This window comes from Dendrobates tinctorius, unplaced genomic scaffold, assembly GCF_039654945.1.
Source record: "Dendrobates tinctorius isolate UK_male_01 unplaced genomic scaffold, ASM3965494v1 ptg000048l, whole genome shotgun sequence".
Classification (NCBI taxonomy): Eukaryota; Metazoa; Chordata; class Amphibia; order Anura; family Dendrobatidae; genus Dendrobates; species Dendrobates tinctorius.
Genome location: NW_027361716.1, coordinates 6,515,001 through 6,530,308, shown reverse-complemented (window position 1 = coordinate 6,530,308; position 15,308 = coordinate 6,515,001). Strand labels below are relative to the sequence as shown.

The 15,308-nt window shown below is 38.1% G+C and overlaps 8 non-coding genes across 8 annotated transcripts; all 8 read right to left on the bottom strand.

Moving 5' to 3' along the window:
• Positions 1-1,246: 1,246 nt before the first annotated feature.
• Positions 1,247-1,318, bottom strand: TRNAE-UUC (transfer RNA glutamic acid (anticodon UUC)). The gene has a single exon. It is a non-coding gene; the product is annotated as a tRNA-Glu (tRNA).
• A 651-nt stretch (positions 1,319-1,969) lies between these two features.
• TRNAS-UGA (transfer RNA serine (anticodon UGA)) lies at positions 1,970-2,051 on the bottom strand. The gene has a single exon. It is a non-coding gene; the product is annotated as a tRNA-Ser (tRNA).
• A 936-nt stretch (positions 2,052-2,987) lies between these two features.
• TRNAQ-UUG (transfer RNA glutamine (anticodon UUG)) lies at positions 2,988-3,059 on the bottom strand. The gene has a single exon. It is a non-coding gene; the product is annotated as a tRNA-Gln (tRNA).
• Positions 3,060-4,577: 1,518 nt separating this feature from the next.
• TRNAQ-UUG (transfer RNA glutamine (anticodon UUG)) lies at positions 4,578-4,649 on the bottom strand. Its single transcript has one exon. It is a non-coding gene; the product is annotated as a tRNA-Gln (tRNA).
• A 651-nt stretch (positions 4,650-5,300) lies between these two features.
• Positions 5,301-5,382, bottom strand: TRNAS-UGA (transfer RNA serine (anticodon UGA)). The gene has a single exon. It is a non-coding gene; the product is annotated as a tRNA-Ser (tRNA).
• Positions 5,383-7,886: 2,504 nt separating this feature from the next.
• TRNAQ-UUG (transfer RNA glutamine (anticodon UUG)) lies at positions 7,887-7,958 on the bottom strand. Its single transcript has one exon. It is a non-coding gene; the product is annotated as a tRNA-Gln (tRNA).
• A 651-nt stretch (positions 7,959-8,609) lies between these two features.
• Positions 8,610-8,691, bottom strand: TRNAS-UGA (transfer RNA serine (anticodon UGA)). The gene has a single exon. It is a non-coding gene; the product is annotated as a tRNA-Ser (tRNA).
• Positions 8,692-11,212: 2,521 nt separating this feature from the next.
• Positions 11,213-11,288, bottom strand: TRNAQ-UUG (transfer RNA glutamine (anticodon UUG)). The gene has a single exon. It is a non-coding gene; the product is annotated as a tRNA-Gln (tRNA).
• Between the last annotated feature and the right edge of the window lie 4,020 nt (positions 11,289-15,308).

Sequence of the window (15,308 nt, the reverse complement as noted above, 5' to 3'; positions counted from 1 at the left end):
GTATACTGTTAGAAAACTGTTCATCCAGTAGTCGATAAAGATTAGCATTGCATGGTAAAAGGCTTCATCTGAGAGATAATTTAAGGTTTGTGCAAATCAAAGTGCATGTCCCAGTCCATTAGCCAGGACAGAGGTCTGTGGCTGCTGGACAAGATCAAGAGAAAAACCTCTTACCTGATGGCACCCACGGTGCTTCTTTTGATTAGCGGCAAGTCGCACATGTAATGTTGCTCCAGAATAGATTATCTAAAGAACAGTCAAAGATAAAGTCAGTTTGGTCCAAGAAACTCGCTCCATCACAGATCACAGTCATGGGGAATAGACTAGTAAACATGCAAATTGAACAACAGAGATAAAAGGTCAAAAAGTTATTGAAACATAGACGTAGTCGGCAGGATTTGCACCTGCGCGGGGAGACCCCAATGGATTTCTTGCTTATCGCCTTAACCACTCGGACACGACTACTCGGACTTCAAGCTGTTATGGGTTTCACACACGTTTTCTAATAGCACCATGATCAAGCTCAGTGATCAACCCTCTGGAAGACATCTCAGAAAATGAAAAGAAAATACAAGGTCTCAGTAAAATGCAAAAATCTGATTTAAAGTAATCATCAATGGGAACCATTCACAGTTTAAAGCTTTTCCCTCTTCATAATGTGGATTTGGAGTCAGTCAGCTCTGAAATTAGAACTGAAATTACCATATCAATCTTCAGCTGTTTTTCACTTTGAACAGCTCCATACCTATACTACAAGTCAATGGTAAGGTTCGAAAGACCCTATAAAGGGTCCTGATTGACTTTTGTGTGCTACAAAAAAAGCCACAAAACACATTCAAAAGATGCCGAAAAGAATTTTTAGAAAAACACCACCAAAAATGTTTATAAGGCACTTTAGGAAATTCTGAAAAACACAAGAAAAGATGGCTTAGAGAAACATCAAAAACACTTGCTGAAGCCATTTTGGCTTCAAATCCTTGTCAGATTCACCCACTTGGAAAGAGTGTTATGTGAATATTGACTCAAGTCACAGAGTATGAGATTGCTTGGTATGACATAGACAATGAGTGACATAGAAAATGAGTGATATAGACAATTTTAATTTTTGCTAATCCTACTTGATTGACAGCTTTGAATCCTTGAACTTTTTTTTGTCTTTATTATGTGGATTTTAAATTGCTTGTTTCATCTTAAACATTGGGCATCGTCGATCTGAGTGCAGATGGAAAAATCGAAATGTGTGCCCAGGTTCCACTGAGATTTGAACTCAGATTACTGGATTGAAAGTCCAGCGTGCTTACCATTACACCATGGAACCAACCATGCCTCAGACATGGCTGCGGCTTGTTGTGCTGAATAAAGCATATGAAATCGTGAACGATGGCGAAAACAGGCTCCAAAGCTGCAGTGCAAATCTGCATTCATACACAATGGTAAATTGATATCTTATAACCTTTCATTCCACAAATTTACCAACATTTCCACGATATCACAGCTAGCGCAGTTTGAAATGTTGATGAAAAGTGGCTAGTGAAAAGATTGCTGTATCTGTTACTTGGAAAAAGTGTGAAAAAAATAAATTGCAAAACTTATACTGTTAGAAAACTGTTCATCCAGTAGTCGATAAAGATTAGCATTGCATGGTAAAAGGGTTCATCTGAGAGATAATTTAAGGTTTGTGCAAATCAAAGTGCATGTCCCAGTCCATTAGCCAGGACAGCGGTCTGTGGCTGCTGGACAAGATCAAGAGTAAATCCTCTTACCTGATGGCACCCACGGTGCTTCTTTTGATTAGCGGCAAGTAGCACATGTAATGTTGCTACAGAATAGATTATCTAAAGAACAGTCAAAGATAAAGTCAGTTTGGTCCTGGAAACTCGCTCCATCACAGATCACTGTCATGGGGAATAGACTAGTAAACATGCAAATTGAACAAAGATAAAAGGTCAAAAAGATATTGAAACATAGACGTAATCGGCAGGATTTGAACCTGCGCGGGGAGACCCCAATGGATTTCAAGTCCATAGCCTTAACCACTCGGCCACGACTACTCGGACGTCAAGCTGTTATGAGTTTCACACACGTTTTCTAATAGCACCATGATCAAGCTCAGTGATCAACCCTCTGGAAGACATCTCAGAAAATGAAAAGAAAATACAAGGTCTCAGTAAAATGCAAAAATCTGATTTAAAGTCATCATCAATGGGAACCATTCACAGTTTAAAGCTTTTCCCTCTTCATAATGTGGATTTGGAGTCAGTCAGCTCCAAAAACATCCTTAAAAATAATCCGAAAATGCTGAGAAGACTGAAAATAATCATTTCCAAGTAAAAAAGACTTGGTGTTCATTTGATCAGTCTTTGGAGCGTCTATTAACCATGTCAAGTTTCCAAAAATGTCCAGCGGTTAACTGAAATTACCATATCAATCTTCAGATGTTTTTCACTTTGAACAGCTCCATACCTATACTACAAGTCAACGGTAAGGTTCGAAAGACCCTATAAAGGGTCCTGATTGACTTTTGTGTGCTACAAAAAAAGCCACAAAACACATTCAAAAGACGCCGAAAAGAATTTTTAGAAAAACACCACCAAAAATGTTTATAAGGCACTTTAGGAAATTCTGGAAAACACAAGAAAAGATGGCTTAGAGAAAAATCAAAAACACTTCCTGAAGCCATTTTGGCTTCAAATCCTTGTCAGATTCACCCACTTGGAAAGAGTGTTATGTGAATATTGACTCAAGTCACAGAGTATGAGATTGCTTGGTATGACATAGACAATGAGTGACATAGACAATGAGTGATAAAGACAATTTTAATTTTTGCTAATCCTACTTGATTGACAGCTTTGACCATGGTATTCCATGAATCCTTGAACTCTTTTTTTGTCTTTTATTATGTGGATTTTAAATTGCTTGTTTCATCATAAACATTGGGCATCGTCGATCTGAGTGCAGATGGAAAAATCAAAATGAGTCCTGAGCCCAGGTTCCACTGAGATTTGAACTCAGATCACTGGATTCAAAGTCCAGAGTGCTAACCATTACACCATGGAACCAACCATGACACAGTCATGGCTGCGGCTTGTTGTGCTGAATAAAGCATATGAAATCGTGAACGATGGCGAAAACAGGCTCCAAAGCTGCAGTGCAAATCTGCAATCATACACAATGGTAAATTGATATTTTATAACCTTTCATTCCACAAATTTACCAACATTTCCAAGATATCACAGCTAGGACAGTTTGAAATGTTGATGAAAAGTGGCTAGTAAAAAGATTGCTGTATCTGTTACTTGGAAAAAGTGTGAAAAAAATAAATTGCAAAACGTATACTGTTAGAAAACTGTTCATCCAGTAGTCGATAAAGATTAGCATTGCATGGTAAAAGGCTTCATCTGAGAGATAATTTAAGGTTTGTGCAAATCAAAGTGCATGTCCCAGTCCATTAGCCAGGACAGAGGTCTGTGGCTGCTGGACAAGATCAAGAGAAAAACCTCTTACCTGATGGCACCCACGGTGCTTCTTTTGATTAGCGGCAAGTCGCACATATAATGTTGCTCCAGAATAGATTATCTAAAGAACAGTCAAAGATAAAGTCAGTTTGGTCCAAGAAACTCGCTCCATCACAGATCACTGTCATGGGGAATAGACTAGTAAACATGCAAATTGAACAACAGAGATAAAAGGTCAAAAAGTTATTGAAACATAGACGTAGTCGGCAGGATTTGCACCTGCGCGGGGAGACCCCAATGAATTTCTTGCTTATCGCCTTAACCACTCGGACACGACTACTCGGACTTCAAGCTGTTATGAGTTTCACACACGTTTTCTAATAGCACCATGATCAAGCTCAGTGATCAACCCTCTGGAAGACATCTCAGAAAATGAAAAGAAAATACAAGGTCTCAGTAAAAAGCAAAAATCTGATTTAAAGTCATCATCAATGGGAACCATTCACAGTTTAAAGCTTTTCCCTCTTCATAATGTGGATTTGGAGTCAGTCAGCTCTGAAATTAGAACTGAAATTACCATATCAATCTTCAGCTGTTTTTCACTTTGAACAGCTCCATACCTATACTACAAGTCAACGGTAAGGTTCGAAAGACCCTATAAAGGGTCCTGAATGACTTTTGTGTGCTACAAAAAAAGCCACAAAACACATTCAAAAGACGCCGAAAAGAATTTTTAGAAAAACACCACCAAAAATGTTTATAAGGCACTTTAGGAAATTCTGGAAAACACAAGAAAAATCAAAAACACTTCCTGAAGCCATTTTGGCTTCAAATCCTTGTCAGATTCACCCACTTGGAAAGAGTGTTATGTGAATATTGACTCAAGTCACAGAGTATGAGATTGCTTGGTATGACATAGACAATGAGTGACATAGAAAATGAATGATATAGACAATTTTAATTTATGCTAATCCTACTTGATTGATAGCTTTGACCTTGGTATTCCATGAATCCTTGAACTTTTTTTTGTCTTTTATTATGTGGATTTTAAACTGCTTGTTTCATCTTAAACATTGGGCATCGTCGATCTGAGTGCAGATGGAAATATCGAAATGTGTGCCCAGGTTCCACTGAGATTTGAACTCAGATCACTGGATTCAAAGTCCAGCGTGCTAACCATTACACCATGGAACCAACCATGCCTCAAACATGGCTGCGGCTTGTTGTGCTGAATAAAGCATATGAAATCGTGAACGATGGCGAAAAAAGGCTCCAAAGCTGCAGTGCAAATCTGCATTCATAGACAATGGTAAATTGATATCTTATAACCTTTCATTCCACAAATTTACCAACATTTCCACGATATCACAGCTAGCGCAGTTTGAAATGTTGATGAAAAGTGGCTAGTGAAAAGATTGCTGTATCTGTTACTTGGAAAAAGTGTGAAAAAAATAAATTGCAAAACTTATACTGTTAGAAAACTGTTCATTCAGTAGTCGATAAAGATTAGCATTGCATGGTAAAAGGCTTCATCTGAGAGATAATTTAAGGTTTGTGCAAATCAAAGTGCATGTCCCAGTCCATTAGCCAGGACAGCGGTCTGTGGCTGCTGGACAAGATCAAGAGAAAATCCTCTTACCTGATGGCACCCACGGTGCTTCTTTTGATTAGCGGCAAGTAGCACATGTAATGTTGCTACAGAATAGATTATCTAAAGAACAGTCAAAGATAAAGTCAGTTTGGTCCTGGAAACTCGCTCCATCACAGATCACTGTCATGGGGAATAGACTAGTAAACATGCAAATTGAACAAAGATAAAAGGTCAAAAAGATATTGAAACATAGACGTAATCGGCAGGATTTGAACCTGCGCGGGGAGACCCCAATAGATTTCAAGTCCATAGCCTTAACCACTCGGCCACGACTACTCGGACGTCAAGCTGTTATGAGTTTCACACACGTTTTCTAATAGCACCATGATCAAGCTCAGTGATCAATCCTCTGGAAGACATCTCAGAAAATGAAAAGAAAATACAAGGTCTCAGTAAAATGCAAAAATCTGATTTAAAGTCATCATCAATGGGAACCATTCACAGTTTAAAGCTTTTCCCTCTTCATAATGTGGATTTGGAGTCAGTCAGCTCCAAAAACATCCTTAAAAATAATCCGAAAATGCTGAGAAGACTGAAAATAATCATTTCCAAGTAAAAAAGACTTGGTGTTCATTTGATCAGTCTTTGGAGCGTCTATTAACCATGTCAAGTTTCCAAAAATGTCCAGCGGTTAACTGAAATTACCATATCAATCTTCAGATGTTTTTCACTTTGAACAGCTCCATACCTATACTACAAGTCAACGGTAAGGTTCGAAAGACCCTATAAAGGGTCCTGATTGACTTTTGTGTGCTACAAAAAAAGCCACAAAACACATTCAAAAGACGCCGAAAAGAATTTTTAGAAAAACACCACCAAAAATGTTTATAAGGCACTTTAGGAAATTCTGGAAAACACAAGAAAAGATGGCTTAGAGAAAAATCAAAAACACTTCCTGAAGCCATTTTGGCTTCAAATCCTTGTCAGATTCACCCACTTGGAAAGAGTGTTATGTGAATATTGACTCAAGTCACAGAGTATGAGATTGCTTGGTATGACATAGACAATGAGTGACATAGACAATGAGTGATAAAGACAATTTTAATTTTTGCTAATCCTACTTGATTGACAGCTTTGACCATGGTATTCCATGAATCCTTGAACTCTTTTTTTGTCTTTTTTTATGTGGATTTTAAATTGCTTGTTTCATCATAAACATTGGGCATCGTCGATCTGAGTGCAGATGGAAAAATCAAAATGAGTGCCCAGGTTGCACTGAGATTTGAACTCAGATCACTGGATTCAAAGCCCACCATGGAACCAACCATGACACAGTCATGGCTGCGGCTTGTTGTGCTGAATAAAGCATATGAAATCGTGAACGATGGCGAAAACAGGCTCCAAAGCTGCAGTGCAAATCTGCAATCATACACAATGGTAAATTGATATTTTATAACCTTTCATTCCACAAATTTACCAACATTTCCAAGATATCACAGCTAGGACAGTTTGAAATGTTGATGAAAAGTGGCTAGTAAAAAGATTGCTGTATCTGTTACTTGGAAAAAGTGTGAAAAAAATAAATTGCAAAACGTATACTGTTAGAAAACTGTTCATCCAGTAGTCGATAAAGATTAGCATTGCATGGTAAAAGGCTTCATCTGAGAGATAATTTAAGGTTTGTGCAAATCAAAGTGCATGTCCCAGTCCATTAGCCAGGACAGAGGTCTGTGGCTGCTGGACAAGATCAAGAGAAAAACCTCTTACCTGATGGCACCCACGGTGCTTCTTTTGATTAGCGGCAAGTCGCACATATAATGTTGCTCCAGAATAGATTATCTAAAGAACAGTCAAAGATAAAGTCAGTTTGGTCCAAGAAACTCGCTCCATCACAGATCACTGTCATGGGGAATAGACTAGTAAACATGCAAATTGAACAACAGAGATAAAAGGTCAAAAAGTTATTGAAACATAGACGTAGTCGGCAGGATTTGCACCTGCGCGGGGAGACCCCAATGAATTTCTTGCTTATCGCCTTAACCACTCGGACACGACTACTCGGACTTCAAGCTGTTATGAGTTTCACACACGTTTTCTAATAGCACCATGATCAAGCTCAGTGATCAACCCTCTGGAAGACATCTCAGAAAATGAAAAGAAAATACAAGGTCTCAGTAAAAAGCAAAAATCTGATTTAAAGTCATCATCAATGGGAACCATTCACAGTTTAAAGCTTTTCCCTCTTCATAATGTGGATTTGGAGTCAGTCAGCTCTGAAATTAGAACTGAAATTACCATATCAATCTTCAGCTGTTTTTCACTTTGAACAGCTCCATACCTATACTACAAGTCAACGGTAAGGTTCGAAAGACCCTATAAAGGGTCCTGAATGACTTTTGTGTGCTACAAAAAAAGCCACAAAACACATTCAAAAGACGCCGAAAAGAATTTTTAGAAAAACACCACCAAAAATGTTTATAAGGCACTTTAGGAAATTCTGGAAAACACAAGAAAAATCAAAAACACTTCCTGAAGCCATTTTGGCTTCAAATCCTTGTCAGATTCACCCACTTGGAAAGAGTGTTATGTGAATATTGACTCAAGTCACAGAGTATGAGATTGCTTGGTATGACATAGACAATGAGTGACATAGAAAATGAATGATATAGACAATTTTAATTTATGCTAATCCTACTTGATTGACAGCTTTGACCTTGGTATTCCATGAATCCTTGAACTTTTTTTTGTCTTTTATTATGTGGATTTTAAACTGCTTGTTTCATCTTAAACATTGGGCATCGTCGATCTGAGTGCAGATGGAAATATCGAAATGTGTGCCCAGGTTCCACTGAGATTTGAACTCAGATCACTGGATTCAAAGTCCAGCGTGCTAACCATTACACCATGGAACCAACCATGCCTCAAACATGGCTGCGGCTTGTTGTGCTGAATAAAGCATATGAAATCGTGAACGATGGCGAAAAAAGGCTCCAAAGCTGCAGTGCAAATCTGCATTCATAGACAATGGTAAATTGATATCTTATAACCTTTCATTCCACAAATTTACCAACATTTCCACGATATCACAGCTAGCGCAGTTTGAAATGTTGATGAAAAGTGGCTAGTGAAAAGATTGCTGTATCTGTTACTTGGAAAAAGTGTGAAAAAAATAAATTGCAAAACTTATACTGTTAGAAAACTGTTCATTCAGTAGTCGATAAAGATTAGCATTGCATGGTAAAAGGCTTCATCTGAGAGATAATTTAAGGTTTGTGCAAATCAAAGTGCATGTCCCAGTCCATTAGCCAGGACAGCGGTCTGTGGCTGCTGGACAAGATCAAGAGAAAATCCTCTTACCTGATGGCACCCACGGTGCTTCTTTTGATTAGCGGCAAGTAGCACATGTAATGTTGCTACAGAATAGATTATCTAAAGAACAGTCAAAGATAAAGTCAGTTTGGTCCTGGAAACTCGCTCCATCACAGATCACTGTCATGGGGAATAGACTAGTAAACATGCAAATTGAACAAAGATAAAAGGTCAAAAAGATATTGAAACATAGACGTAATCGGCAGGATTTGAACCTGCGCGGGGAGACCCCAATAGATTTCAAGTCCATAGCCTTAACCACTCGGCCACGACTACTCGGACGTCAAGCTGTTATGAGTTTCACACACGTTTTCTAATAGCACCATGATCAAGCTCAGTGATCAATCCTCTGGAAGACATCTCAGAAAATGAAAAGAAAATACAAGGTCTCAGTAAAATGCAAAAATCTGATTTAAAGTCATCATCAATGGGAACCATTCACAGTTTAAAGCTTTTCCCTCTTCATAATGTGGATTTGGAGTCAGTCAGCTCCAAAAACATCCTTAAAAATAATCCGAAAATGCTGAGAAGACTGAAAATAATCATTTCCAAGTAAAAAAGACTTGGTGTTCATTTGATCAGTCTTTGGAGCGTCTATTAACCATGTCAAGTTTCCAAAAATGTCCAGCGGTTAACTGAAATTACCATATCAATCTTCAGATGTTTTTCACTTTGAACAGCTCCATACCTATACTACAAGTCAACGGTAAGGTTCGAAAGACCCTATAAAGGGTCCTGATTGACTTTTGTGTGCTACAAAAAAAGCCACAAAACACATTCAAAAGACGCCGAAAAGAATTTTTAGAAAAACACCACCAAAAATGTTTATAAGGCACTTTAGGAAATTCTGGAAAACACAAGAAAAGATGGCTTAGAGAAAAATCAAAAACACTTCCTGAAGCCATTTTGGCTTCAAATCCTTGTCAGATTCACCCACTTGGAAAGAGTGTTATGTGAATATTGACTCAAGTCACAGAGTATGAGATTGCTTGGTATGACATAGACAATGAGTGACATAGACAATGAGTGATAAAGACAATTTTAATTTTTGCTAATCCTACTTGATTGACAGCTTTGACCATGGTATTCCATGAATCCTTGAACTCTTTTTTTGTCTTTTTTTATGTGGATTTTAAATTGCTTGTTTCATCATAAACATTGGGCATCGTCGATCTGAGTGCAGATGGAAAAATCAAAATGAGTGCCCAGGTTGCACTGAGATTTGAACTCAGATCACTGGATTCAAAGCCCACCATGGAACCAACCATGACACAGTCATGGCTGCGGCTTGTTGTGCTGAATAAAGCATATGAAATCGTGAACGATGGCGAAAACAGGCTCCAAAGCTGCAGTGCAAATCTGCAATCATACACAATGGTAAATTGATATTTTATAACCTTTCATTCCACAAATTTACCAACATTTCCACGATATCACAGCTAGGACAGTTTGAAATGTTGATGAAAAGTGGCTAGTAAAAAGATTGCTGTATCTGTTACTTGGAAAAATTGTGAAAAAAATAAATTGCAAAACGTATACTGTTAGAAAACTGTTCATCCAGTAGTCGATAAAGATTAGCATTGCATGGTAAAAGGCTTCATCTGAGAGATAATTTAAGGTTTGTGCAAATCAAAGTGCATGTCCCAGTCCATTAGCCAGGACAGAGGTCTGTGGCTGCTGGACAAGATCAAGAGAAAAACCTCTTACCTGATGGCACCCACGGTGCTTCTTTTGATTAGCGGCAAGTCGCACATGTAATGTTGCTCCAGAATAGATTATCTAAAGAACAGTCAAAGATAAAGTCAGTTTGGTCCAAGAAACTCGCTCCATCACAGATCACAGTCATGGGGTAATAGACTAGTAAACATGCAAATTGAACAACAGAGATAAAAGGTCAAAAAGTTATTGAAACATAGACGTAGTCGGCAGGATTTGCACCTGCGCGGGGAGACCCCAATGGATTTCTTGCTTATCGCCTTAACCACTCGGACACGACTACTCGGACTTCAAGCTGTTATGAGTTTCACACACGTTTTCTAATAGCACCATGATCAAGCTCAGTGATCAACCCTCTGGAAGACATCTCAGAAAATGAAAAGAAAATACAAGGTCTCAGTAAAATGCAAAAATCTGATTTAAAGTCATCATCAATGGGAACCATTCACAGTTTAAAGCTTTTCCCTCTTCATAATGTGGATTTGGAGTCAGTCAGCTCTGAAATTAGAACTGAAATTACCATATCAATCTTCAGCTGTTTTTCACTTTGAACAGCTCCATACCTATACTACAAGTCAACGGTAAGGTTCGAAAGACCCTATAAAGGGTCCTGAATGACTTTTGTGTGCTACAAAAAAAGCAACAAAACACATTCAAAAGACGCCGAAAAGAATTTTTAGAAAAACACCACCAAAAATGTTTATAAGGCACTTTAGGAAATTCTGGAAAACACAAGAAAAGATGTCTTAGAGAAAAATCAAAAACACTTCCTGAAGCCATTTTGGCTTCAAATCCTTGTCAGATTCACCCACTTGGAAAGAGTGTTATGTGAATATTGACTCAAGTCACAGAGTATGAGATTGCTTGATATGACATAGACAATGAGTGACATAGAAAATGAGTGATATAGACAATTTTAATTTTTGCTAATCCTACTTGATTGACAGCTTTGACCTTGGTATTCCATGAATCCATGAACTTTTTTTTGTCTTTTATTATGTGGATTTTAAATTGCTTGTTTCATCTTAAACATTGGGCATCGTCGATCTGAGTGCAGATGGAAAAATCAAAATGTGTGCCCAGGTTCCACTGAGATTTGAACTCAGATCACTGGATTCAAAGTCCAGAGTGCTAACCATTGCACCATGGATCCAACCATGCCTCAGACATGGCTGCGGCTTGTTGTGCTGAATAAAGCATATGAAATCGTGAACGATGGCAAAAACAGGCTCCAAAGCTGCAGTGCAAATCTGAATTCATACACAATGGTAAATTGATATCTTAGAACCTTTCATTCCACAAATTTACCAACATTTCCACGATATCTCAGCTAGCGCATTTTGAAATGTTGATGAAAAGTGGCTAGTAAAAAGATTGCTGTATCTGTTACTTGGAAAAAGTGTGAAAACAATAAATTGCAAAACTTATACTGTTAGAAAACTGTTCATCCAGTAGTCGATAAAGATTAGCATTGCATGGTAAAAGGCTTCATCTGAGAGATAATTTAAGGTTTGTGCAAATCAAAGTGCATGTCCCAGTCCATTAGCCAGGAGAGCGGTCTGTGGCTGCTGGACAAGATCAAGAGAAAAACCTCTTACCTGATGGCACCGACGGTGCTTCTTTTCATTAGCGGCAAGTCGCACATGTAATGTTGCTCCAGAATAGATTATCTAAAGAACAGTCAAAGATAAAGTCAGTTTGGTCCTGGAAACTCGCTCCATCACAGATCACTGTCATGGGGAATAGACTAGTAAACATGCAAATTGAACAACAAAGATAAAAGGTCAAAAAGTTATTGAAACATAGATGTAGTCAGCAGGATTTGCACCTGCGCGGGGAAACCCCAATGGATTTCTTGCCCATCGCCTTAACCACTCGGCCACGACTACTCGGACTTAAAGTTGTTATGAGTTTCACACACGTTTTCTAATAGCACCATGTTCAAGCTCAGTGATCAACCCTCTGGAAGACATCTCAGAAAATGAAAAGAAAATACAAGGTCTCAGTAAAATGCAAAAATCTGATTTAAAGTCATCATCAATGGGAACCATTCACAGTTTAAAGCTTTTCCCTTTTCATAATGTGGATTTGGAGTCAGTCAGCTCCAAAAACATCCTTAAAAATAATCCGAAAATGCTGAGAAGACTGAACATAATCATTTCCAAGTAAAAAAGACTTGATGTTCATTTGATCAGGCTTTGGAGCGTCTATTAACCATGTCAAGTTTCCTAAAATGTCCAGCGGTTAACTGAAATTACCATATCAATCTTCAGCTGTTTTTCACTTTGAACAGCTCCATACCTATACTACAAGTCAACGGTAAGGTTCGAAAGACCCTATAAAGGGTCCTGAATGACTTTTGTGTGCTACAAAAAAAGCCACAAAACACATTCAAAAGACGCCGAAAAGAATTTTTAGAAAAACACCACCAAAAATGTTTATAAGGCACTTTAGGAAATTCTGAAAAACACAAGAAAAGATGGCTTAGAGAAAAATCAAAAACACTTCCTGAAGCCATTTTGGCTTCAAATCCTTGTCAGATTCACCCACTTGGAAAGAGTGTTATGTGAATATTGACTCAAGTCACAGAGTATGAGATTGCTTGGTAAGACATAGACAATGAGTGATATAGACAATTTTAATTTTTGCTAATACTACTTGATTGACTGCTTTGACCATGGTATTCCATGGATCCTTGAACTCTTTTTTGTCTTTTATTATGTGGATTTTAAATTGCTTGTTTCATCATAAACATTGGGCATCGTCGATCTGAGTGCAGATGGAAAAATCGAAATGTGTGCCCAGGTTCCACTGAGATTTGAACTCGGATCACTGGATTCAAAGTACAGAGTGCTAAAAATTACACCATGGAACCAACCATGACACAGTCATGGCTGCGGTTTGTTGTGCTGAATAAAGCATATGAAATCGTGAACGATGGCGAAAACAGGCTCCAAAGCTGCAGTGCAAATCTGCAATCATACACAATGGTAAATTGATATCTTATAACCTTTCATTCCACAAATTTACCAACATTTCCACGATATCACAGCTAGGACAGTTTGAAATGTTGATGAAAAGTGGCTAGTAAAAAGATTGCTGTATCTGTTACTTGGAAAAAGTGTGAAAAAAATAAATTGCAAAACTTATACTGTTAGAAAACTGTTCATCCAGTAGTCGATAAAGATTAGCATTGCGTGGTAAAAGGCTTCATCTGAGAGATAATTTAAGGTTTGTGCAAATCAAAGTGCATGTCCCAGTCCATTAGCCAGGACAGCGGTCTGTGGCTGCTGGACAAGATCAAGAGAAAAACCTCTTACCTGATGGCACCCACGGTGCTTCTTTTGATTAGCGGCAAGTCGCACATGTAATGTTGCTCCAGAATAGATTATCTAAAGAACAGTCAAAGATAAAGTCAGTTTGGTCCGAGAAAATCGCTCCATCACAGATCACTGTCATGGGGAATAGACTAGTAAACATGCAAATTGAACAACAAAGATAAAAGGTCAAAAAGTTATTGAAACATAGACGGCAGGATTTGAACCTGTGCGGGAAAACCCCAATGGATTTCTAGTCCATGTTAAAAACATGTGTGAAGTTCATAACAGCTTGACGTCCGAGTAGTCGTGGCCGAGTGGTTAAGGCGATGGACTTGAAATCCATTGGGGTCTCCCCGTGCAGTATCCTGCCGACTACGTTTCAATAACTTTTGACCTTTTATCTTTGTTGTTCAATTTGCATGTTTACTAGTCTATTCCCCATGACAGTGATCTGTGATGGAGCGAGTTTCTAGGACCAATCTGACTTTATCTTTGACTGTTCTTTAGATAATCTATTCTGGAGCAACATTACATGTGCGACTTGCCGCTAATCAAAAGAAGCACCGTGGGTGCCATCAGGTAAGAGGTTTTTCTCTTGAACTTGTCCAGCAGCCACAGACCTCTGTCCTGGCTAATGGACTGGGACATGCACTTTGATTTGCACAAACCTTAAATTATCTCTCAGATGAAGCCTTTTACCATGCAATGCTAATCTTTATCGACTACTGGATGAACAGTTTTCTAACATTATAAGTTTTGCAATTTATTTTTTTCACACTTTTTCCAAGTAACAGATGCAGCAATCTTTTTACTAGCCACTTTTCATCAACATTTCAAACTGCGCTAGCTGTGATATCGTGGAAATGTTGGTAAATTTGTGGAATGAAAGGTTATAAGATATCAATTTACCATTGTGTATGATTGCAGATTTGCACTGCAGCTTTGGAGCCTGTTTTCGCCATCGTTCACGATTTCATATGCTTTATTCAGCACAACAAGCCGCAGCCATGACTGTGTAATGGTTGGTTCCATGGTGTAATGGTTAGCACTCTGGACTTTGAATCCTGTTATCTGAATTCAAATCTCAGTGGAACCTGAGCACACATTTCAATTTTTCCATCTGCACTCAGATCGACGATGCCCAATGTTTATGATGAAACAAGCAATTTAAAATACACATAATAAAAGACAAAAAAGGGTTCAAGGATTCATGGAATACCATGGTCAAAGCTGTCAATCAAGTAGGATTAGCAAAAATTAAAATTGTCTATGTCATACCAAGCAATCTCATACTCTGTGACTTGAGTCAATATTCACATAACACTCTTTCCAAGTGGGTGAATCTGACAAGGAATTGAAGCCAAAATGGCTTCAGGAAGTGTTTTTGATTTTTCTCTAAGCCATCTTTTCTTGTGTTTTCCAGAATTTCCTAAAGTGCCTTATAAACATTTTTGGTGGTGTTTTTCTAAAAATTCTTTTCGGCGTCTTTTGAATGTGTTTTGTGGCTTTTTTTGTAGCACACAAAAGTCAATCAGGACCCTTTATAGGGTCTTTCGAACCTTACCGTTGACTTGTATTATAGGTATGGAGCTGTTCAAAGTGAAAAACAGCTGAAGATTGATATGGTAATTTCAGTTAACCGCTGGACATTTTTGGAAACTTGAGATGATTAATAGACGATCCAAAACCTGATCAAATGAACATCAAGTCTTTTTTACTTGGAAATGATTATGTTCAGTCTTCTCAGCATTTTTGGATTATTTTTAAAGATGTTTTTGGAGCTGACTGACTACAAATCCACATTATGAAGAGGGAAAAGCTTTAAACTGTGAATGGTTCCCATTGATGATGACTTTA